We start from the raw sequence: 23960 nt of genomic DNA on the forward strand, positions 1-23960 counted from the left end.
ATTCTACTGCTGCCCCGATATTCATACGAAAATGTACCTTTCAAAGAGAGCGTTTGTAGCTGTGGAATGACAGTGGCAGCCGTTTCCCCTCGCTCTTACTGCCGCCCTTGGTAGTGTAGGGGCCGATATTCTCATCTTACACGCGGTAGTTGAGTGTGCAATTCTCTGTTGTGGAAAAGCGGAGTGTTTTGGAGCAGAAAGATGTGAAGTTCGGATGCTTCTGGAGTTCTTGTTGAAAAGTTCGGTGACGCGAGGAAGATGGTTTGCAGACTTTTCCTCGCCTGTCTGGGTGACATTCTCAGCGCTGCAGAGGTTCATGTGAAGCGCTGCTCTCATGTTTTGGTACGAATTCATTTGGTTTCATTCCTGCTGCTTCCGTTTGTTGGGGTTGCAGATTGGGTCCAACGGATGGAATCCGTGGATGAGTGCCCTGCTTCCAGGAATTGTCTGGCTGTCTTCTGCTTGCCCTGTCCGATTATTGTTGTACTATTCTAGTCGAATGTGTGGCCCTTGCCGTTTGTACGTATTGCTACTAGGGACTGCTGGACTGACGCCCACACAAATTCTTTGCCAAGAATCAATATCCACACACTTTCATTCGCAAATGCATGGCACACAAAGTTCGCAACGAGGATATGCTTTGAGGTAATTTTTAAATCATGCTTCCCTGTATTAAAAACAAATTCTGGAAAACGATATCCAGACTCCTCCGAACACTCGGACTTATGACAGCACAGAAACCGAGAGCCTCACTCAGACAACAACTCACGAGAAAACAAGGCCCAATCCGCATCATGTGCAGGTCAAACGTGGTTGACGACATTCCCCGCAGGGACTGCACGAAACACGACATAGGAGAAAGAGGCTGACAACTAGAGAGCTGCATTCATAATTTCTCCTGGACTGTAAACACCTCGGACAGCTGTTCCTTGCAGTTATGCACAGAATATTGAATGTCTCTGATTCCAAGGCTTGGAACTCGGATGATATGACCGTCTGAAGCACTGGTTACTTCCTTGTGTGAGGTAACTCCTGATGGAACACATGTAACACTCTATTGCTCATTGAGAAATATATCCAAAATAGGAGCTCAGAGCAGCATTTCTGTTGTCTTTCTGGTGCTGTCCCTGACATGCCCTGTGGCACTACACTTATTCTGTGATTCCTGAGGGTTTGGCACATGATTCCACGATCGCATTATGGGCAGTAATCTGCATTTTCGCTTCAATAACGGGTGTGTGAAGCGGAGGTCCACCATTCTCTCTTCAATTTTTCTCTTCTTTTGCGCAACTGCAATACAGTAAAGGATCAATTAATATTGTAAGATGATATACAGAGGCCTGTGAAATATCGAAGTTTTAATGACATTTATGCAATGGTTAGAGATTACCTCGATTCAGTAAATAAGGACGTAAAGTCTGTTTGGCTGGAGTTGAGGAACAGTGAGGAATGAACTCACAAGCATGTGTAGTTTACAAGCCCACTCGCAGTAACCACAAAGCGAAATAAATCGTACAAGGAAAAAATATTGTGTGTGAGTGACGAAAATGGCAATAGTCATGCGTGATCTTAACTTCCCATCTAAAACTCTCGGTTCCATTGTAAAAACGTTTGGAGAACAATAATCAAAAAAATCCCACATGTCCCATAAAACATCACGAGGGATATCTTGGTAATTGATTACTCTACTGGTGACTTAATTTCCCTATTTTCTTGAAAACCATCTCTTTAATTGTGAGCATCAGAAAAGGCTTTCTTTTGGCAGCAAGAAATAAATATGTGATTAACCTTTGTTCGTTTCATGTATAAGAACACTGAGACTCCTCTGCACTGCACATCTTTTGCGTTTCTATCGATTTTAATAGTAGCGTGTCTTTTGATTCTTCCCAACAAAGTATATGAACTCGCATTCCCGACATGAAACTGCATCTGCCAAGAATGCTGTAATTGTTGGACGGAATCCTGAGGAACAGAATGTACATGTATTTGGAAAGACAAGGATTGATTCGGGACAGTTAACATGGCTTTGTGCGTGGGAAGTCATGTCTCACAAACTTGAATGAATTTTTTGAAGTAACAAAGAAGATTGATGAGGACGAAGCAGTAAATGTGATCTATATGGACTTCAGTAAGGCGTTCAACAATGTTCCCCATGGGAGACTGATTGGCAAGGTTAGACCTCATGTAACAGCAGTGGTCCTAACACCGACCCTTGTGGTACGTCGCCAGTACCTGGACACCAAGAAGAACATGTTCCATCAACTATAACAATGTTTTCTATTGGCAAGCCAATTAATGATCAAAGCTGCCATCTCTCCCACAATTCCATTCCATCGCATTTTATATAATAGCCTATTGTGGGGAACCTTATCAAACAACTTGCTGAAACCCATATCCACCACATCAACCGGTTTACTGTCATCTCCCTGTTTGGTCACTTTGTCAAAAAAGTCAATAAGATTCGTTAGGCAAGGCCTACCCATCACAAAACCGTGCTGACTGTCCCTGATCAGATTTTTCTTTTCTAGATGGTCATAAATCCTATCTATAATAACCTTTTCCAACACGTTACTAACAACTGCAGTGAGACTCACTGGTCTGTAATTAGCAGGGTTGTCTCTACGACACTTTTTGAACACGGGAACAACGTATGCTATGCTCCATTGCACAGGCACTATTCCTGTAGATAACGATGATTTGACGATCGATGCCAAATGCTCATCAATCTCTTCCCTTGCTTCCCAGAGGATACGAGGACAGATCCCATCCCCAGGAGACTTGTCTGTTATCACATTCTGCAGTATTTCTATCACCTAATCCTTGTGAACCTCAATCTCTAGTACTCTGGACGCAAGTATCTCAGTATCTTCCTCTCCTTTCATACCTTTGCTGTCATTTGTAAGGTGCGAGAAAAGCACAAAGGTAGGAAAAGATATTTGCAGGCAAACTGAGTCAAAATTATTTATTGAAAGGAAAGGAAAATCACACTTGGCAATTTGCCATATCTCTTTGCGAACATGACCAGCAGAAGTAAGCAAGGGAGATATTGATCTGAGTATTCTCGGACCTGAAGCAAACAAAGGTTAGTGACACATTCATTTCTTTTTCTGGCGAACGAAATGATCTTTCCTGATGGTTACAATGAAAGAGATGGTTCCCAATAAAAGACAGAGATTAATTCGCATGTAGATATATTTCAATGTGACACGATTCATTTTCAGTCCCTAATTACCCCAGAGATGGAGGAGGTGAGTTACTTTTCTTCACTCTTCAACTCCTCAGCACGGAGGTACAAACATGAAACCGCTAGAGATGGAATTCTTGAATTGGGAACCAGAGACACTGAAGAAACGAGGCAAAAGTGAGGACTGCAGATGCTGGAAACCTGACTTTAGATCAGAGTGATGCTGGAAAAGCACAGCAGGTCAGGCTGCATCCGAGGAGCAGGAGAGTCGACGTTTCTGTTGCCAGTCATGCTCCGCTGCACAAACAATTTTCGTTTTTGGCTCAGATTTCCAGCACCTGCAGCTATTTGTTTTATTTTAACCTTCATAATGTTTTGGACAAAACCAATGACCTGCCAGCATCGGAAAATCGGCAGAAGTACTGGTACACCGATATGTTTGCTGAACAATACAACCATTCCATGAGCGGGAATACGATCCGGGCCACGGTGCTGAGAGTACCGAATCCTCACAAGTAAATAACAAGACAAGGCGATAGATACTATCGTATTTGGTGTAAATAAAACACCCTGTCTGAACATTTTCGTTGCAGATTTTTTTCAAATTGTCTTCGAAGATTTACAAAGTGGGAAAAGGCCATTCCGCCCGTGTGCATTGCGGCTAATCAGAGAGCCATGTATTCCAGTCGCAGTTTCGAACTTTGGCCCAAAGCCTCGTGTGTTCTAATGTTTCCAGGTCAAATGTCAATGAGGTTATCCTATGTTCTTACATTGCACAATAATGGGACAGAAGTATAACGAATTGTAACTCTTTTGAGGAACTCATGCTCATTTTCACCCACAGAGGGAGACACACCAGAAGATACCGCCAAACTGACGGAGGTGTCCGTTGTGGAGAGCTGGAATTTGAAATGGACAATAGGACAAATGCAAGCTTTACATGCGGAAGCACAGAGGAGATGTCCCGAGAGAACTTTACAAGGGGAGCGTCAACGTATACCACGGTTAAAGCGAAATATCCCCCCTCGAGCCAGGTAGTACACGAACGTAGAATCTTCTGATCCGAAGTCAGACGCGTTATCCATTACGCCACTGGCCCAAGAGACAAGCCTGCACTTGGCAGAATGTCGATATGTAATGCCATGGACTTTCACGGAATCAGAATTAAAAAGGTGAACAAGCACCGAAGATAATCACCAACATTGCTTCACTTTGAAGTTTCCAATTTGTGAAGCAGTGCCTTTCACTGGCAAAGGAGAGACATTTGTCCTCAGCTGCCTGCTTCAGGGTCGCCTCCTTCTCTGCTGGAAGTTTCCATCGTTTTATTCACAGTCACGACGCGATTTCATGATCCACTCCAGTGAAAAAGTGTCATGGTGTCGTCCAAACAAGACCCTGCAGAAACTCGGCGAGAAACCTCTGGTCATTTCGAGCTCAGGATGTGGAATTAGACGAGATGCGTGACACCTTTTATTGGCGCTGCCACTTAACTGAAATTAGCGGCTCAAAACGAGCCGTTGTAAGCATCAGCTTGATTTGTACCTTCCTGCATTGCATTTACTCAACAAAATCAGATCGCTCCCATCCGGCCCAGCTGACTTATCTATTTTCACACTCTGCAGTATTTCTAATATCTCTTTCTTGTGAACCTCAATCTCTTCTCGTCTAGACGCAAGTAGCTCTGTATCTTCCTCGCCAACATTTTCATTTTCTATAGCGAACACTGTCGAAAAATATTTATTTAGTGCTTCCCCTATCTCCTCTGACTCCACACACAACTTCCCACTATTATCCTTGATTGTCACAAATTTAACTCTCGTCATTCTTTTATTCCTGACATACTTATGGAAAGCCTTAGGGTTAACTTTGATCCTATCTGCCAACAACTTCTCATGACTCCTCCTGGCTATTCTCAGCTCTCTTTTTAGGTCTCTCCTGATATCGTCGGAACCCTCGAGCGCTCTAACTGAGTTTTCACATTTTGTCCTAACATAAGACTTCTTGTTCTTCTTGACCAGGGATTCCACTTCCTTAGTAAACCACGGCTCACGCGTTCTATATCTTCCTCCCTGCCTGACAGGTACATACTTATCTAGGACACACAGGAGCTTTTCCTTGAATAAGCTCCACATTTTAATGTGCTCACCCCCTGCAGTTTCCTACCCCATTCTACGCTTCCTAAATCTTACCTCATTGCATCGTAATTTCCCTTCCACCAGCTGAAACTCTTGCTCTGTGGAGTACACCTATCCCTTTCAATCACGAAAGTAAACCTGAGAGAATTGGGATCGCTGTCTCCAAAGTGCTCACCTACTTCCGAATCTAAAACCTGGCCAGGCTCGTTACCCAGTACTAAATCGAAAGTGGCTTCGTCCCTTGAAGGCATGTGTACGTACTGTGTCAGGAAGCCCTCCTGCACACACTGGGCAAAAAATGACTCATCTATAGTACTCGTACTGTAGTCATCCCAGTAAATATTTGGATATTGTCTTGAGTGTTCCAGAGTTTTTCATTGTCCCAGAGTCCAGATGAAGTTTGCATTCCTCACGTACGTGAGCGAGAATGATTTCAATGTCTCAGATCAGTTCCTGTCCCGAGAACATCAGAGTCAATGTCCCGTCCTCTACTCGGTCCGACAGTTCACACTTCTTCATTCTCCTCTGATTCCATTTCCCAAAGAGTTTCTCAAGATTTACAAAGCTGGAGCCTAAATTATATGGTTTGCTTCCTAAACATTTTTTCAACTGCCAACTGACAATATTTTCACAGTATCTCTTCACAATCCTCTGGCTTGCACCATGTCCAGGGATGAGAAGTCCCGTTTGGTGGAGAGATTCCCGAGGCTGATGAGTTTCACTTTGGAACAAAGATGGTTAAGTGGCGATTTCCTGCGGTTGTTTCTAATGATGGGAGAGGGAGCGGTGGGGAATGAGCACTTTGACGAGCAGGAGGAAGTGTTGCCACTGACCCGAGTCAGAGAACAGTGGACAGGGATGAAAGGAATCTAATGAAAAGCAGCACTTCTGCTCAGGATGTTCAATAACAGCTGCAAAACCCGATGTGTCGAGCAGTGTATCTGGAAAGAGAAACAGAGATAATGTTTTAAATATGGAACATTTCTGATGTAGAACTCGAGTTTCCCAAGTCTAATCAAATTACCGGCCTGGTTCACAAAATAGTTTTTCTGAACTTTGAGCGAAAATTGTACCAGCAGGAAAGCATTCATAACGTAGTCAGCAGGATTCGAACCTACGTGGGGAAACCCCAATGGATTTCTAATCCATCGCCTTAACCACTCGGCCATGACTACAGACGGCTCAGGTGCGTTGAGCATTGACCAAATCAGCCGTGATCTCATTGAAAGCTACCGTTGACTTGATGAGCGAAATGCTCCCATCTCCTTTCATACCTTTGCTGTCATTTGTAAGCTGCGAGACACCAATGTAAAAGAAGAAAAGCACAAAGGTAGGAAAAGATATTTGCAGGCAAACTGAGTCAAAATTATTTATTGAAAGGAAAATCACACTTGGCAATTTGCCATATCTCTTTGCGAACATGACCAGCAGAAGTAAGCAAGGGAGCTATTGATCTGAGTATTCTCGGACCTGAAGCAAACAAAGGTTAGTGACATATTCATTTCTTTTTCTGGCGAACGAAATGATCTTTCCTGATGGTTACAATGAAAGAGATGGTTCCCAATAAAAGACAGAGATTAATTCGCATGTAGATATATTTCAATGTGACACGATTCATTTTCAGTCCCTAATTACCCCAGAGATGGAGGAGGTGAGTTACTTTTCTTCACTCTTCAACTCCTCAGCACGGAGGTACAAACATGAAACCGCTAGAGATGGACTTCTTGAATTGGGAACCAGAGACACTGAAGAAACTAGGCAAAAGTGAGGACTGCAGCTGCTGGAAACCTGACTTTAGATCAGAGTGATGCTGGAAAAGCACAGCAGGTCAGGCTGCATCCGAGGAGCAGGAGAGTCGACGTTTCTGTTGCCAGTCATGCTCCGCTGCACAAACAATTTTCGTTTTTGGCTCAGATTTCCAGCACCTGCAGCTATTTGTTTTATGTTAACCTTCATAATGTTTTGGACAAAACCAATGACCTGCCAACATCGGAAAATCGGCAGAAGTACTGGTACACCGATAAGTTTGCTGAACAATACAACCATTCCATGAGCGGGAATACGATCCGGGCCACGGTGCTGAGAGTACCGAATCCTCACAAGTAAATAACAAGACAAGGCGATAGATACTATCGTATTTGGAGTAAATAAAACACCCTGTCTGAACATTTTCGTTGCAGATTTTTTTCAAATTGTCTTCGAAGATTTACAAAGTGGGAAAAGGCCATTCCGCCCGTGTGCATTGCGGCTAATCAGAGAGCCATGTATTCCAGTCGCAGTTTCGAACTTTGGCCCAAAGCCTCGTGTGTTCTAATGTTTCCAGGTCAAATGTCAATGAGGTTATCCTATGTTCTTACATTGCACAATAATGGGACAGAAGTATAACGAATTGTAACTCTTTTGAGGAACTCATGCTCATTTTCACCCACAGAGGGAGACACACCAGAAGATACCGCCAAACTGACGGAGGTGTCCGTTGTGGAGAGCTGGAATTTGAAATGGACAATAGGACAAATGCAAGCACAGAGGAGAGGTCCCGAGAGAACTTTACAGGGGAGCGTCAACGTATACCACGGTTAAAGCGAAACATCCCCCCTCGAGCCAGGTAGGACTCGAACCTACAATCTTCTGATCCGAAGTCAGACGCGTTATCCATTACGCCACTGGCCCAAGAGACAAACCTGCACTTGGCAGAATGTCGATATGTAATGCCATGGACTTTCACGGAATCAGAATTAAAAAGGTGAACAAGCAGCGAAGATAATCACCAACATTGCTTCACTTCGAAGTTTCCAATTTGTGAAGCAGTGCCTTTCACTGGCAAAGGAGAGACATTTGTCCTCAGCTGCCTGCTTCAGGGTCGCCTCCTTCTCTGCTGGAAGTTTCCATCGTTTTATTCACAGTCACGACGCGATTTCATGATCCACTCCAGTGAAAAAGTGTCATGGTGTCGTCCAAACAAGACCCTGCAGAAACTCGGCGAGAAACCTCTGGTCATTTCGAGCTCAGGATGTGGAATTAGACGAGATGCGTGACACCTTTTATTGGCGCCGCCACTTCACTGAAATTAGCGGCTCAAAACGAGCCGTTGTAAGCATCAGCTTGATTTGTACCTTCCTGCATTGCATTTACTCAACAAAATCAGATCGCTCCCATCCGGCCCAGCTGACTTATCTATTTTCACACTCTGCAGTATTTCTAATATCTCTTTCTTGTGAACCTCAATCTCTTCTCGTCTAGACGCAAGTAGCTCTGTATCTTCCTCGCCAACATTTTCATTTTCTATAGCGAACACTGTCGAAAAATATTTATTTAGTGCTTCCCCTATCTCCTCTGACTCCACACACAACTTCCCACTATTATCCTTGATTGTCACAAATTTAACTCTCGTCATTCTTTTATTCCTGACATACTTATGGAAAGCCTTAGGGTTAACTTTGATCCTATCTGCCAACAACTTCTCATGACTCCTCCTGGCTATTCTCAGCTCTCTTTTTAGGTCTCTCCTGATATCGTCGGAACCCTCGAGCGCTCTAACTGAGTTTTCACATTTTGTCCTAACATAAGACTTCTTGTTCTTCTTGACCAGGGATTCCACTTCCTTAGTAAACCACGGCTCACGCGTTCTATATCTTCCTCCCTGCCTGACAGGTACATACTTATCTAGGACACACAGGAGCTTTTCCTTGAATAAGCTCCACATTTTAATGTGCTCACCCCCTGCAGTTTCCTACCCCATTCTACGCTTCCTAAATCTTACCTCATTGCATCGTAATTTCCCTTCCACCAGCTGAAACTCTTGCTCTGTGGAGTACACCTATCCCTTTCAATCACGAAAGTAAACCTGAGAGAATTGGGATCGCTGTCTCCAAAGTGCTCACCTACTTCCGAATCTAAAACCTGGCCAGGCTCGTTACCCAGTACTAAATCGAAAGTGGCTTCGTCCCTTGAAGGCATGTGTACGTACTGTGTCAGGAAGCCCTCCTGCACACACTGGGCAAAAAATGACTCATCTATAGTACTCGTACTGTAGTCATCCCAGTAAATATTTGGATATTGTCTTGAGTGTTCCAGAGTTTTTCATTGTCCCAGAGTCCAGATGAAGTTTGCATTCCTCACGTACGTGAGCGAGAATGATTTCAATGTCTCAGATCAGTTCCTGTCCCGAGAACATCAGAGTCAATGTCCCGTCCTCTACTCGGTCCGACAGTTCACACTTCTTCATTCTCCTCTGATTCCATTTCCCAAAGAGTTTCTCAAGATTTACAAAGCTGGAGCCTAAATTATATGGTTTGCTTCCTAAACATTTTTTCAACTGCCAACTGACAATATTTTCACAGTATCTCTTCACAATCCTCTGGCTTGCACCATGTCCAGGGATGAGAAGTCCCGTTTGGTGGAGAGATTCCCGAGGCTGATGAGTTTCACTTTGGAACAAAGATGGTTAAGTGGCGATTTCCTGCGGTTGTTTCTAATGATGGGAGAGGGAGCGGTGGGGAATGAGCACTTTGACGAGCAGGAGGAAGTGTTGCCACTGACCCGAGTCAGAGAACAGTGGACAGGGATGAAAGGAATCTAATGAAAAGCAGCACTTCTGCTCAGGATGTTCAATAACAGCTGCAAAACCCGATGTGTCGAGCAGTGTATCTGGAAAGAGAAACAGAGATAATGTTTTAAATATGGAACATTTCTGATGTAGAACTCGAGTTTCCCAAGTCTAATCAAATTACCGGCCTGGTTCACAAAATAGTTTTTCTGAACTTTGAGCGAAAATTGTACCAGCAGGAAAGCATTCATAACGTAGTCAGCAGGATTCGAACCTACGTGGGGAAACCCCAATGGATTTCTAATCCATCGCCTTAACCACTCGGCCATGACTACAGACGGCTCAGGTGCGTTGAGCATTGACCAAATCAGCCGTGATCTCATTGAAAGCTACCGTTGACTTGATGAGCGAAATGCTCCCATCTCCTTTCATACCTTTGCTGTCATTTGTAAGCTGCGAGACACCAATGTAAAAGAAGAAAAGCACAAAGGTAGGAAAAGATATTTGCAGGCAAACTGAGTCAAAATTATTTATTGAAAGGAAAATCACACTTGGCAATTTGCCATATCTCTTTGCGAACATGACCAGCAGAAGTAAGCAAGGGAGCTATTGATCTGAGTATTCTCGGACCTGAAGCAAACAAAGGTTAGTGACATATTCATTTCTTTTTCTGGCGAACGAAATGATCTTTCCTGATGGTTACAATGAAAGAGATGGTTCCCAATAAAAGACAGAGATTAATTCGCATGTAGATATATTTCAATGTGACACGATTCATTTTCAGTCCCTAATTACCCCAGAGATGGAGGAGGTGAGTTACTTTTCTTCACTCTTCAACTCCTCAGCACGGAGGTACAAACATGAAACCGCTAGAGATGGACTTCTTGAATTGGGAACCAGAGACACTGAAGAAACTAGGCAAAAGTGAGGACTGCAGCTGCTGGAAACCTGACTTTAGATCAGAGTGATGCTGGAAAAGCACAGCAGGTCAGGCTGCATCCGAGGAGCAGGAGAGTCGACGTTTCTGTTGCCAGTCATGCTCCGCTGCACAAACAATTTTCGTTTTTGGCTCAGATTTCCAGCACCTGCAGCTATTTGTTTTATGTTAACCTTCATAATGTTTTGGACAAAACCAATGACCTGCCAACATCGGAAAATCGGCAGAAGTACTGGTACACCGATAAGTTTGCTGAACAATACAACCATTCCATGAGCGGGAATACGATCCGGGCCACGGTGCTGAGAGTACCGAATCCTCACAAGTAAATAACAAGACAAGGCGATAGATACTATCGTATTTGGAGTAAATAAAACACCCTGTCTGAACATTTTCGTTGCAGATTTTTTTCAAATTGTCTTCGAAGATTTACAAAGTGGGAAAAGGCCATTCCGCCCGTGTGCATTGCGGCTAATCAGAGAGCCATGTATTCCAGTCGCAGTTTCGAACTTTGGCCCAAAGCCTCGTGTGTTCTAATGTTTCCAGGTCAAATGTCAATGAGGTTATCCTATGTTCTTACATTGCACAATAATGGGACAGAAGTATAACGAATTGTAACTCTTTTGAGGAACTCATGCTCATTTTCACCCACAGAGGGAGACACACCAGAAGATACCGCCAAACTGACGGAGGTGTCCGTTGTGGAGAGCTGGAATTTGAAATGGACAATAGGACAAATGCAAGCACAGAGGAGAGGTCCCGAGAGAACTTTACAGGGGAGCGTCAACGTATACCACGGTTAAAGCGAAACATCCCCCCTCGAGCCAGGTAGGACTCGAACCTACAATCTTCTGATCCGAAGTCAGACGCGTTATCCATTACGCCACTGGCCCAAGAGACAAACCTGCACTTGGCAGAATGTCGATATGTAATGCCATGGACTTTCACGGAATCAGAATTAAAAAGGTGAACAAGCAGCGAAGATAATCACCAACATTGCTTCACTTCGAAGTTTCCAATTTGTGAAGCAGTGCCTTTCACTGGCAAAGGAGAGACATTTGTCCTCAGCTGCCTGCTTCAGGGTCGCCTCCTTCTCTGCTGGAAGTTTCCATCGTTTTATTCACAGTCACGACGCGATTTCATGATCCACTCCAGTGAAAAAGTGTCATGGTGTCGTCCAAACAAGACCCTGCAGAAACTCGGCGAGAAACCTCTGGTCATTTCGAGCTCAGGATGTGGAATTAGACGAGATGCGTGACACCTTTTATTGGCGCCGCCACTTCACTGAAATTAGCGGCTCAAAACGAGCCGTTGTAAGCATCAGCTTGATTTGTACCTTCCTGCATTGCATTTACTCAACAAAATCAGATCGCTCCCATCCGGCCCAGCTGACTTATCTATTTTCACACTCTGCAGTATTTCTAATATCTCTTTCTTGTGAACCTCAATCTCTTCTCGTCTAGACGCAAGTAGCTCTGTATCTTCCTCGCCAACATTTTCATTTTCTATAGCGAACACTGTCGAAAAATATTTATTTAATGCTTCCCCTATCTCCTCTGACTCCACACACAACTTCCCACTATTATCCTTGATTGTCACAAATTTAACTCTCGTCATTCTTTTATTCCTGACATACCTATGGAAAGCCTTAGGGTTAACCCTGATCCTATCTGCCAACAACTTCTCATGACTCCTCCTGGCTCTTCTCAGCTCTCTTTTTAGGTCTCTCCTGATATCGTCGGAACCCTCGAGCGCTCTAACTGAGTTTTCACATTTTGTCCTAACATAAGACTTCTTGTTCTTCTTGACCAGGGATTCCACTTCCTTAGTAAACCACGGCTCACGCGTTCTATATCTTCCTCCCTGCCTGACAGGTACATACTTATCTAGGACACACAGGAGCTTTTCCTTGAATAAGCTCCACATTTTAATGTGCTCACCCCCTGCAGTTTCCTACCCCATTCTACGCTTCCTAAATCTTACCTCATTGCATCGTAATTTCCCTTCCACCAGCTGAAACTCTTGCTCCGTGGAGTACACCTATCCCTTTCAATCACGAAAGTAAACCTGAGAGAATTGGGATCGCTGTCTCCAAAGTGCTCACCTACTTCCGAATCTAAAACCTGGCCAGGCTCGTTACCCAGTACTAAATCGAAAGTGGCTTCGTCCCTTGAAGGCATGTGTACGTACTGTGTCAGGAAGCCCTCCTGCACACACTGGGCAAAAAATGACTCATCTATAGTACTCGTACTGTAGTCATCCCAGTAAATATTTGGATATTGTCTTGAGTGTTCCAGAGTTTTTCATTGTCCCAGAGTCCAGATGAAGTTTGCATTCCTCACGTACGTGAGCGAGAATGATTTCAATGTCTCAGATCAGTTCCTGTCCCGAGAACATCAGATTCAATGTCCCGTCCTCTACTCGGTCCGACAATTCACACTTCTTCATTCTCCTCTGATTCCATTTCCCAAAGAGTTTCTCAAGATTTACAAAGCTGGAGCCTAAATTATATGGTTTGCTTCCTAAACATTTTTTCAACTGCCAACTGACAATATTTTCACAGTATCTCTTCACAATCCTCTGGCTTGCACCATGTCCAGGGATGAGAAGTCCCGTTTGGTGGAGAGATTCCCGAGGCTGATGAGTTTCACTTTGGAACAAAGATGGTTAAGTGGCGATTTCCTGCGGTTGTTTCTAATGATGGGAGAGGGAGCGGTGGGGAATGAGCACTTTGTCGAGGAGGAGGAAGTGTTGCCACTGACCCGAGTCAGAGAACAGAGGACAGGGATGAAAGGAATCTAATGAAAAGCAGCACTTCTGCTCAGGATGTTCAATAACAGCTGCAAAACCCGATGTGTCGAGCAGTGTATCTGGAAAGAGAAACAGAGATAATGTTTTAAATATGGAACATTTCTGATGTAGAACTCGAGTTTCCCAAGTCTAATCAAATTACCGGCCTGGTTCACAAAATAGTTTTTCTGAACTTTGAGCGAAAATTGTACCAGCAGGAAAGCATTCATAACGTAGTCAGCAGGATACGAACGTACGTGGGGAAACCCCAATGGATTTCTAATCCACCGCCTTAACCACTCGGCCATGACTACAGACGGCTCAGGTACGTTGAGCATTGACCAAATCAGCCGTGATCTCATTGAAAGCTACCGTTGACTTGATGAGCGAAATGCTCCTATCTCCTTTCATACCTTTGCTGTCATTTGTAAGCTGCGAGACACCAATGTAAAAGAAGAAAAGCACAAAGGTAGGAAAAGATATTTGCAGGCAAACTGAGTCAAAATTATTTATTGAAAGGAAAATCACACTTGGCAATTTGCCATATCTCTTTGCGAACATGACCAGCAGAAGTAAGCAAGGGAGCTATTGATCTGAGTATTCTCGGACCTGAAGCAAACAAAGGTTAGTGACATATTCATTTCTTTTTCTGGCGAACGAAATGATCTTTCCTGATGGTTACAATGAAAGAGATGGTTCCCAATACAAGACAGAGATTAATTCGCATGTAGATATATTTCAATGTGACACGATTCATTTTCAGTCCCTAATTACCCCAGAGATGGAGGAGGTGAGTTACTTTTCTTCACTCTTCAACTCCTCAGCACGGAGGTACAAACATGAAACCGCTAGAGATGGACTTCTTGAATTGGGAACCAGAGACACTGAAGAAACTAGGCAAAAGTGAGGACTGCAGCTGCTGGAAACCTGACTTTAGATCAGAGTGATGCTGGAAAAGCACAGCAGGTCAGGCTGCATCCGAGGAGCAGGAGAGTCGACGTTTCTGTTGCCAGTCATGCTCCGCTGCACAAACAATTTTCGTTTTTGGCTCAGATTTCCAGCACCTGCAGCTATTTGTTTTATGTTAACCTTCATAATGTTTTGGACAAAACCAATGACCTGCCAGCATCGGAAAATCGGCAGAAGTACTGGTACACCGATATGTTTGCTGAACAATACAACCATTCCATGAGCGGGAATACGATCCGGGCCACGGTGCTGAGAATACCGAATCCTCACAAGTAAATAACAAGACAAGGCAATAGATACTATCGTATTTGGTGTAAATAAAATACCCTGTCTGAACATTTTCGTTGCAGATTTTTTTCAAATTGTCTTCGAAGATTTACAAAGTGGGAAAAGGCCATTCCGCCCGTGTGCATTGCGGATAATCAGAGAGCCATGTATTCCAGTCGCAGTTTCGAACTTTGCCCCAAAGTCTCGTGTGTTCTAATGTTTCCAGGTCAAATGTCAATGAGGTTATCCTATGTTCTTACATGGCACAATAATGGGACAGAAGTATAACGAATTGGAACTCTTTTGAGGAACTCATGCTCATTTTCACCCACAGAGGGAGACACACCAGAAAATACCGCCAAACTGACGGAGGTGTCCGTTGTGGAGAGCTGGAATTTGAAATGGACAATAGGACAAATGCAAGCTTTACATGCGGAAGCACAGAGGAGATGTCCCGAGAGAACTTTACAGGGGAGCGTCAACGTATACCACGGTTAAAGCGAAACATCCCCCCCTCGAGCCAGGTAGGACTCGAACCTACAATCTTCTGATCCGAAGTCAGACGCGTTACCCATTACGCCACTGGCCCAAGAGACAAACCGGCATTTGGCAGAATGTCGATATGTAATGCCATGGACTTTCACGGAATCAGAATTAAAAAGGTGAACAAGCACCGAAGATAATCACCAACATTGCTTCACTTTGAAGTTTCCAATTTGTGAAGCAGTGCCTTTCACTGGCAAAGGAGAGACATTTGTCCTCAGCTGCCTGCTTCAGGGTCGCCTCCTTCTCTGCTGGAAGTTTCCATCGTTTTATTCACAGTCACGACGCGATTTCATGATCCACTCCAGTGAAAAAGTGTCATGGTGTCGTCCAAACAAGACCCTGCAGAAACTCGGCGAGAAACCTCGGGTCATTTCGAGCTCAGGATGTGGAATTAGACGAGATGCGTGACACCTTTTATTGGCGCTGCCACTTCACTGAAATTAGCGGCTCAAAACGAGCCGTTGTAAGCATCAGCTTGATTTGTACCTTCCTGCAGTGCATTTGCTAAACAAAATCAGATCGCTCCCATCCGGCCCAGCTGACTTATCTATTTTCACACTCTGCAGTATTTCTAATATCTCTTTCTTGTGAACCTCAATCTCTTCTCGTCTAGACGCAAGTAGCTCTGTATCTTCCTCGCCAACATTTTCATTTTCTATAGCGAACACTGTCGAAAAATATTTATTTCGTGCTTCCCCTATCTCCTCTGACTCCACACACAACTTCCCACTATTATCCTTGATTGTCACAAATTTAACTCTCGTCATTCTTTTATTCCTGACATACCTATGGAAAGCCTTAGGGTTAACTTTGATCCTATCTGCCAACAACTTCTCATGACTCCTCCTGGCTCTTCTCAGCTCTCTTTTTAGGTCTCTCCTGATATCGTCGGAACCCTCGAGCGCTGTAACTGAGTTTTCACATTTTGTCCTAACATAAGACTTCTTGTTCTTCTTGACCAGGGATTCCACTTCCTTAGTAAACCACGGCTCACGCGTTCTATATCTTCCTCCCTGCCTGACAGGTACATACTTATCTAGGACACACAGGAGCTTTTCCTTGAATAAGCTCCACATTTTAATGTGCTCACCCCCTGCAGTTTCCTACCCCATTCTATGCTTCCTAAATCTTACCTCATTGCATCGTAATTTCCCTTCCACCAGCTGAAACTCTTGCTCCGTGGAGTACACCTATCCCTTTCAATCACGAAAGTAAACCTGAGAGAATTGGGATCGCTGTCTCCAAAGTGCTCACCTACTTCCGAATCTAAAACCTGGCCAGGCTCGTTACCCAGTACTAAATCGAAAGTGGCTTCGTCCCTTGAAGGCATGTGTACGTACTGTGTCAGGAAGCCCTCCTGCACACACTGGGCAAAAAATGACTCATCTATAGTACTCGTACTGTAGTGATCCCAGTAAATATTTGGATATTGTCTTGAGTGTTCCAGAGTTTTTCATTGTCAAAGAGTCCAGATGAAGTTTGCATTCCTCACGTACGTGAGCGAGAATGATTTCAATGTCTCAGATCAGTTCCTGTCCCGAGAACATCAGATTCAATGTCCCGTCCTCTACTCGGTCCGACAGTTCACACTTCTTCATTCTCCTCTGATTCCATTTCCCAAAGAGTTTCTCAAGATTTACAAAGCTGGAGCCTAAATTATATGGTTTGCTTCCTAAACATTTTTTCAACTGCCAACTGACAATATTTTCACAGTATCTCTTCACAATCCTCTGGCTTACACCATGTCCAGGGATGAGAAGTCCCGTTTGGTGGAGAGATTCCCGAGGCTGATAAGTTTCACTTTGGAACAAAGATGGTTAAGTGGCGATTTCCTGCGGTTGTTTCAAATGACGGAGAGGGAGCCGTGGGGAATGAGCACTTTGACGAGCAGGAGGAAGTGTTGCCACTGACCCGAGTCAGAGAACAGTGGACAGGGATTAAAGGAATCTAATGAAAAGCAGCACTTCTGCTCAGGACGTTCAATAACAACTACAGAAACCCGATGTGTCGAGCAGTGTATCTGGAAAGAGAAACAGAGATAATGTTTTAAATATGGAACATTTCTGATGAAGAACTCGAGTTTCCCAAGTCTCCTCAGATTACCGGCCTGGTTCACAAAATAGTTTTTCTGAACTTTGAGCGAAAATTGCACCAGCAGGAAAGCATTCATAACGTAGTCAGCAGGATTCGAACCTACGGGGGGATATTCCAATCGATTTCAAAATCCATTGCCTTAACCACTCGGCCATGACTACAGACAGCTCAGGTCGGTTGAGCATTGACCAAATCAGCGTGGGGAAACTCCAATGGATTTCTAATCCATCGCCTTCACCCCTCGGCCATGACAACAGACAGCTCAGAGCGGTTGAGCATTGACCAAATCAGCCGTGATCTCATTGAAAGCTACCGTTGACTTGATGAGCGAAATGCTCCCATCTCCTTTCATACCTTTGCTGTCATTTGTAAGTTGCGAGACACCAATGTAAAAGAAGAAAAGCACAAAGGTAGTAAAAGATATTTGCAGGCAAACTGAGTCAAAATATTTATTGAAAGGAAAATCACACTTGGCAATTTGCTAGACCTCTTTGCTAACATGACCAGCAGAGGTAAGCAATGATCTGAGTATTCTTGGACCTGAAGTGATGCTGGAAAAGCACAGCAGGTCAGGCAGCATCCGAGGAGCAGGAAAGTCGACGTTTCTGTTGCCAGTCTTGCTGCGTTCCGCAAACAATTTTCGTTTTTGTCTCAGATTTCCAGCACCTGCAGCTATTTCTTTTATGTTAACCTTCATAATGTTTTGGACAAAACCAATGACCTGCCAGCATCGGAAAATCGGCAGAAGTACTGGTACACCGATATGTTTGCTGAACAATACAACCATTCCATGAGCGGTAATACGATCCGGGCCACGGTGCTGAGAGTACCGAATCCTCACAAGTAAATCCTCACAAGAACATTTTCGTTGCAGATTATTTTCAACTTGTCTTCGAAGGTTCACAAAGTGGGAAAAGGCCATTCCGCCCTTTGTGCATTGCGGCTAATCAGAGAGCCATTTTTCTAGTCGCAGTTTCCAACTTTGGCCCAAAGTTTGATCATGGTGTCATGCAGAAACTCAGCGAGTTCACTCAGACATTTTTGTGTGTGCAGAATGATTTGCCACATTTAAGGCAAATTCAATGGCATCCGAATGGGTATATAGACAGGAAGCGTTCGGAGAGATAAGGAACACATTTTGGCAAATATGGTTCAATTAATTTCGGTTATCGTTTCAGCAGGGACAGGTTCGATAGTAGGGTCTTTTTCCGTGCTCGGCATCTTTGTTCTGCTCCCGCAGCTGACACCAGTTTTAATGCACCATTTGGAAAAAAAAAATGCACTCTGTTTGTTACGCAGTCAGCGCGTTTGCCTATATTTCTGAAAGGTGGATGGGACAAGTTGACCCAGCAATGAGGGTCTTTCCGGACTTTTGCTGCCAATGACCGTTCGTTTGGCACCTTCCCAATTTTGCCATCAAAGAGTTTGGCTGAAGAATAATACCGCACGGATAATGTTAGCCCCGTCAGCTCTCCAACGAATCCAGAAACTGACAACTCTTCATGTGGAACAGAAGCAAAACAGAAAGTGTGGACAATTGCCAGGCACATGTCATGAACTGCTCAGAGAAACGGCAGCGAGGCAATTCCGGACATACTGGAGATTTAGTGCATTGCCAAGTCACAGGAAGTGCTCAACAAACATAAAACAAAACGGAACAGCAATAATCCATGAAAAATGAAGTTTACCAATTGCACTCGTGATGAAATTAGGTCAACAATGCGCTGATGACTCCATCTGATCGAGAGGACCAATCACCAGCCCCCTTCACCAGGACAGTAATGAAGGAAATGCGAGAAATACAAAAAACATTGCTCATCGCGATTGCCAACCTTTTTGCCACTGCAACAACAAAAACGGCGAGCAGATACAATGCAGAATCTGGTTTCATATCAGCAATGAAGTAGTAATATCCATTCACTTTCAGTGAACACGGTGAACAATGGAAATTGTCTGAAATATGAATACCCAGCGCAGGCTACTTGGTTCCCCGATTATACTGCTGCACAGACTTTCATATTTAAAGGTACCTTTCAAAGAGAGTGTTTGTGGCTGTCCATATGACAATGGAAATTGTTGCCCTCGCTCTCACTGCCATTATTGATTATGTTGGGTTTGGCATCCTCACCTTGCACGCGGGAGTTCAATGTGAACTCTGCTGTGAAAAATCGGAGTGCTTTGGAGCAGAAAGATGTGAAGCTCGTTGGCTTCATGGAGATGTTGTTGGAATGTTTTGCGGTGCTGGGAAGCGGGATCCTCACAGTTCTGGGTAACATCCTCAGGGTTGCAGAGCCTGTTGTGAAGCCTACTATCCTGTGGCGGTTGGAATTGATTTAGTTTCATTGCCGCTGGGTCCGGTTGTTGGTGTTGCAGATTGGATCCTGATCAATGTGTTTATTGATGGAATCCATGGATGGGTGCCCTGCTTCTAGAAAATCTCTGGCTGCTTTCTGATTGCCATTTTCTAGTACTATTGTGCTGCTCTCGAGGATGCATGCTGTCTGTACGTATAGCTACTCGGGACAGCTGGCCGTGGCAATTAGTGACGGCCACATAAATTCTTTGCCAAGAATATGTATCCCACAACTGCATTCCCAGATGTCTGGCACACTAAATTGTCAACTAGGATATGCCATAAAGCAATTGAAACACCCATGCTTCCCTTTTTTAAAATAAATTTCTGAAAACTGATAGCCAGACATCTCTGAACACACGGATTTAGGACAGCACATAAACCAACAGCCTCGCTGAGGGAAAGCTCACCAGAAAACAATATCCAATGCCCATCTTGTGCAGGACAAATGTGGTTGTCAAGATTCCACGCAGGGACTGCAAAAAACACTATATCGGAGAAACAGTCAGACAAATAGCGAGCTGCAATACTGAACTTCAGCCAGCCCGTATACGCCACGGGCAGATGTTCTTGTAGTTGTATGTAGGGCATTGAGTGTTTCTGATTCAGGGGCTTGGACCGTCTGTAGCACTGGTTAATTCCTTGTGTTGTAACTACTGTTAGAACATATATAAAACTCGATTGCTCATTGAGATGTACATCCAAAATATTAGCCGAGAGAAGTATTTTGGTGGTTTTTCTGGTGCTGTTCCTGTCATGCCCTCTGGAACTGGACTTATTGTGTGCTTCCTGACGGTTCGGTGCATGCTTCCGTGATCGTATTTTGGGCAGAAACCTGCGTTTTAGCTTCAATAACGTGCGATTGCTAACCTGGTACACCTCCCTGTATTTTGTTACCTTTTATTGTGTGCAATTGCAACCCGACAAATGATTAATTTACATTGGAAGGTGACAAAGAGAGGCGTGTGAAATGCCAAGGTATTAGTGACATTTATCAATTGGTTGCATATTACTTTTATTCAGGAGATAAGGATGTAAAACGTGTTTGTGTAGAAATGAGGACCAGTGAGGAAAGAAGTCATCCACAGGTGTAGTTTCCAAGTGCACTCGCAGTAACCACTACGTACAAGAAAAAAAACTACATGTGAGTGATAAAAGATGGCCATAGTTACGGGTGATCTTAGTTACCCATCTCCCACTCACGGTTCAATGGTAAGAAAAAAGGTTGGATGACAATAATCAATAAATCATATCTGTCCCAGAGAACAACGCGAGCCATATTTTGGTCATCGATTAGTTTACAGCTGACTTAGTATCTGTCTTTTCTTGGAAACCATCTCCTTTGTTGTGACCATCAGGAAAAATATTACTTTGACATAAATAAAATGAAGATTATGTCACTACTCTTTGTTTGTTTCATGCCCAAGTACAATGAGACGACCTTGATCAACTCTGCTAGTCATGCTAGCAAAGAAATCTGGAAACATGCCAAGTGTGATTTTTCGCTCAATAAATAATTTTGATTCAGTTTGACTGAAACCACCTCACCCTAAAGTTGTGCTTTTCTTCTTTTAAAATGGTGTCCGGTATATTCCAAATGACGGCAAAGATACGAGAGCAGATGGAAGCAATTTAGCCTATCACGTCTGCGACAGAATTCAATGAGATCATGGCTGGTTTGGTTAATTCTCAACCCCCGTTTTTATCCTCATCTCCGTGATGCTCCATGTCTGTCTATCACAGCCTTGAATACACCTCGCCTTCACAGCCCTCTGTTGTTAGGAAACCTACGGATTTGCTACCATCTGAAAGAGTGAATATCCTCCTTATCATTTTCTTAAATGTTCGATCCCTTCAGCTGTGAGAACGCACTCTCGTCCCAATTTCTCGGGGTGTACATCAGAGCAGAATAAGTCCCTGAAGGTAGGTCTGCACTCTCCAGTGCCGCTCCGTGTATTTGAAACATTTTCATATTTTGACCTCTGATTAAAAATAGTAGACCTCATTTGCACATCAGATTGGCCAGTGGTGAATTTTTTCAAGAAGACTTCAATGAGCGTAATTCTACTGGCAGTGAATAGGGCTAGACAAATTAGATTACTTACAGTGGGGAAACAGGCCCTTCGGACCAACAAGTCCACACCGCCGCGCCGAAGGACAACCCACCCATACCCCTACATTTACCCCTTACTTAACACTACGGGCAATTTAGCATGGCCAATTCGCCTGACCTGACCTGCACATCGTTGGACTGTGGGAGGAAACCGGAACACCCGGAGGAAACACACACAGACACGGTGAGTGCGTGCAAACTCCACACAGTCAGTCGCCTGAGGCGGCAATTCAACGCGGGTCTCTGGCGCTGTCAGCCAGCAGTATTAACCACTGTGCCACCATGCCGCACTAATGCGAGGACATTTTTCTTTCGCGATCCAGTGCTGTGTTTATTCACCGCTCTGCGCATGAAAATGGTTCTTACCCATCCACTTTATCTCTCATCAATATGTGTGCAATTCAAATTGATGAGGCCATGACTACACGCGCGCAATGCTGTCTTAGTGTGTCTTATGTAATGGAAAGTTCCAACCTGAAACACCAGAATTTGGCTTTTCTTGGCACCCCAGCATCCTCCTCCTTTCGAAATAAAGAGAGTCTGACAGTGAATACTGGGGTTCCAGGAAAAGCCAAATCCTGGTGTTTCAGGTTGGAACTTTCCATTACATAAGACATACTAAGACAGCATTGCACGCGTGTCGTCATGGCCGCGTGATACAGGTGATTGATTAGAAATCCATTGGGGCTTCCCTCCGCAGGTTCGAATTCTGCTGGCTCCGTTTTCAGTGATGTCATGCAGGACGAGTTTTCACTCACAGTTCAGAAATCTCGTCTCAACACACAAGACCAGTCAGTTGATTAGACTTAGCAAACTCAAGTTATTAATCAAAAATGCAACACACTTAAAACATTATCTCCGTTTCTCTTTTCACACTTACTGCCAGACCCATTGAGGTTTTGCAGTATTCTTTGAATGTACTGTGCAGAAGTGCTGCTTTTGAATAGATTCCTTTTACCCCCGTCCTCCGTTCACTAACTCTGGTCAGTGGCAACACTTCTCCCCGCTCGTCGAAGAGTCAATCCCCACCACTAATTTTCCCATCATTATAAATTGCCGCAGGAAATTGCTGACAAACCATCTTTGCTCCAAAGCGAAACTCACCAACCTCGGGAATCCCTCCAAAAAACGTGACTTCTCATCCCTGGACATGGTGAAATACAGACGATTGTGAACAGAATTTGGGAAAATATTGTCACTTGTCAGGTGAAAAAGTGTTAAGAAGGCAAAACACGTCACCCAGTCTCCAGCTTTGTCAATCTTCAGAAACTCTTTGGGAAAAGGACTCAGAGGAGAATGAAGAAGGGTGAATAGTCAGACTGATCGGAATCAGTCAGGACAACTTTCCATTCTTTAAGAGGACGGGACATTGATTCTGATGTTCTCAGGACAAGAACTGATTGGAGACATTGAAGTAATTCTCGGTCCTGTACATGAGGAATACAAACCTTGTATGGACACTGGGACAACGAAAATACCCGATACCACACAAGATACTGAGAGGTTCGAAGAGAGATGTTCCCGACTGGAGCAGAGCTGGTTCCCAGTGACATGGGTGTGTCTGTTGTGGATGGGATCAGACTGTTCCCATGTCGCCATTATGAATGTCCCAGTCCTTATTTCGGAAAAGTAAAATTGATAGAGGACAGTTGTCGTTCTAGGAATGGCAGCCTGAAGTGGTAGGTCAATCACAGACTGCTTTCGAGGATCGTCCAAGGTGTTAGGTTGGAAGTATCAGCTCATTCGACTGTTAACTGAAATGTTACTGGTTCAATAGCCCCGGGGCGACAGCGATTGATGTTCATAATACATCTGTTTTCTGTGCAGCACCGTTTCATGTTTCTAATGGGGTCAGGAAAATGTTTTCGAAACAGAACGATAAAAAAAAAGTTTCTGCATTGCTTTAATGGTTAATGTAAAGAACTGTGCATTCTGGGAATCTGAAGCAAAAACAGAAACTGCTGTCGAAACTAACCAGTTTGGCAGTGCCTGTGGGAGATTACCGAGTTCTGATGAAGTTTTGAAA

At 44.0% G+C, this 23960-nt stretch overlaps 1 long non-coding RNA gene and 5 other non-coding genes across 7 annotated transcripts in view; all 6 read right to left on the minus strand.

Moving 5' to 3' along the window:
- The window catches only part of LOC148142002 (uncharacterized), a 972588-nt gene that overhangs the window by 815928 nt on the left and 132700 nt on the right, over positions 1-23960 (minus strand). The gene's annotated exons all lie outside the window — the stretch shown is intronic.
- On the minus strand, positions 6413-6494 carry trnas-aga (transfer RNA serine (anticodon AGA)). Its single transcript has one exon. It is a non-coding gene; the product is annotated as a tRNA-Ser (tRNA).
- Positions 7917-7989, minus strand: trnar-ucg (transfer RNA arginine (anticodon UCG)). The gene has a single exon. It is a non-coding gene; the product is annotated as a tRNA-Arg (tRNA).
- Positions 10119-10200, minus strand: trnas-aga (transfer RNA serine (anticodon AGA)). Its single transcript has one exon. It is a non-coding gene; the product is annotated as a tRNA-Ser (tRNA).
- trnar-ucg (transfer RNA arginine (anticodon UCG)) lies at positions 11623-11695 on the minus strand. Its single transcript has one exon. It is a non-coding gene; the product is annotated as a tRNA-Arg (tRNA).
- On the minus strand, positions 15345-15417 carry trnar-ucg (transfer RNA arginine (anticodon UCG)). The gene has a single exon. It is a non-coding gene; the product is annotated as a tRNA-Arg (tRNA).

Source organism: Chiloscyllium plagiosum, unplaced genomic scaffold, assembly GCF_037043375.1.
Source record: "Chiloscyllium plagiosum isolate Xiang-an unplaced genomic scaffold, Cpla_swu_hap1 HiC_scaffold_31, whole genome shotgun sequence".
NCBI lineage: Eukaryota > Metazoa > Chordata > Chondrichthyes > Orectolobiformes > Hemiscylliidae > Chiloscyllium > Chiloscyllium plagiosum.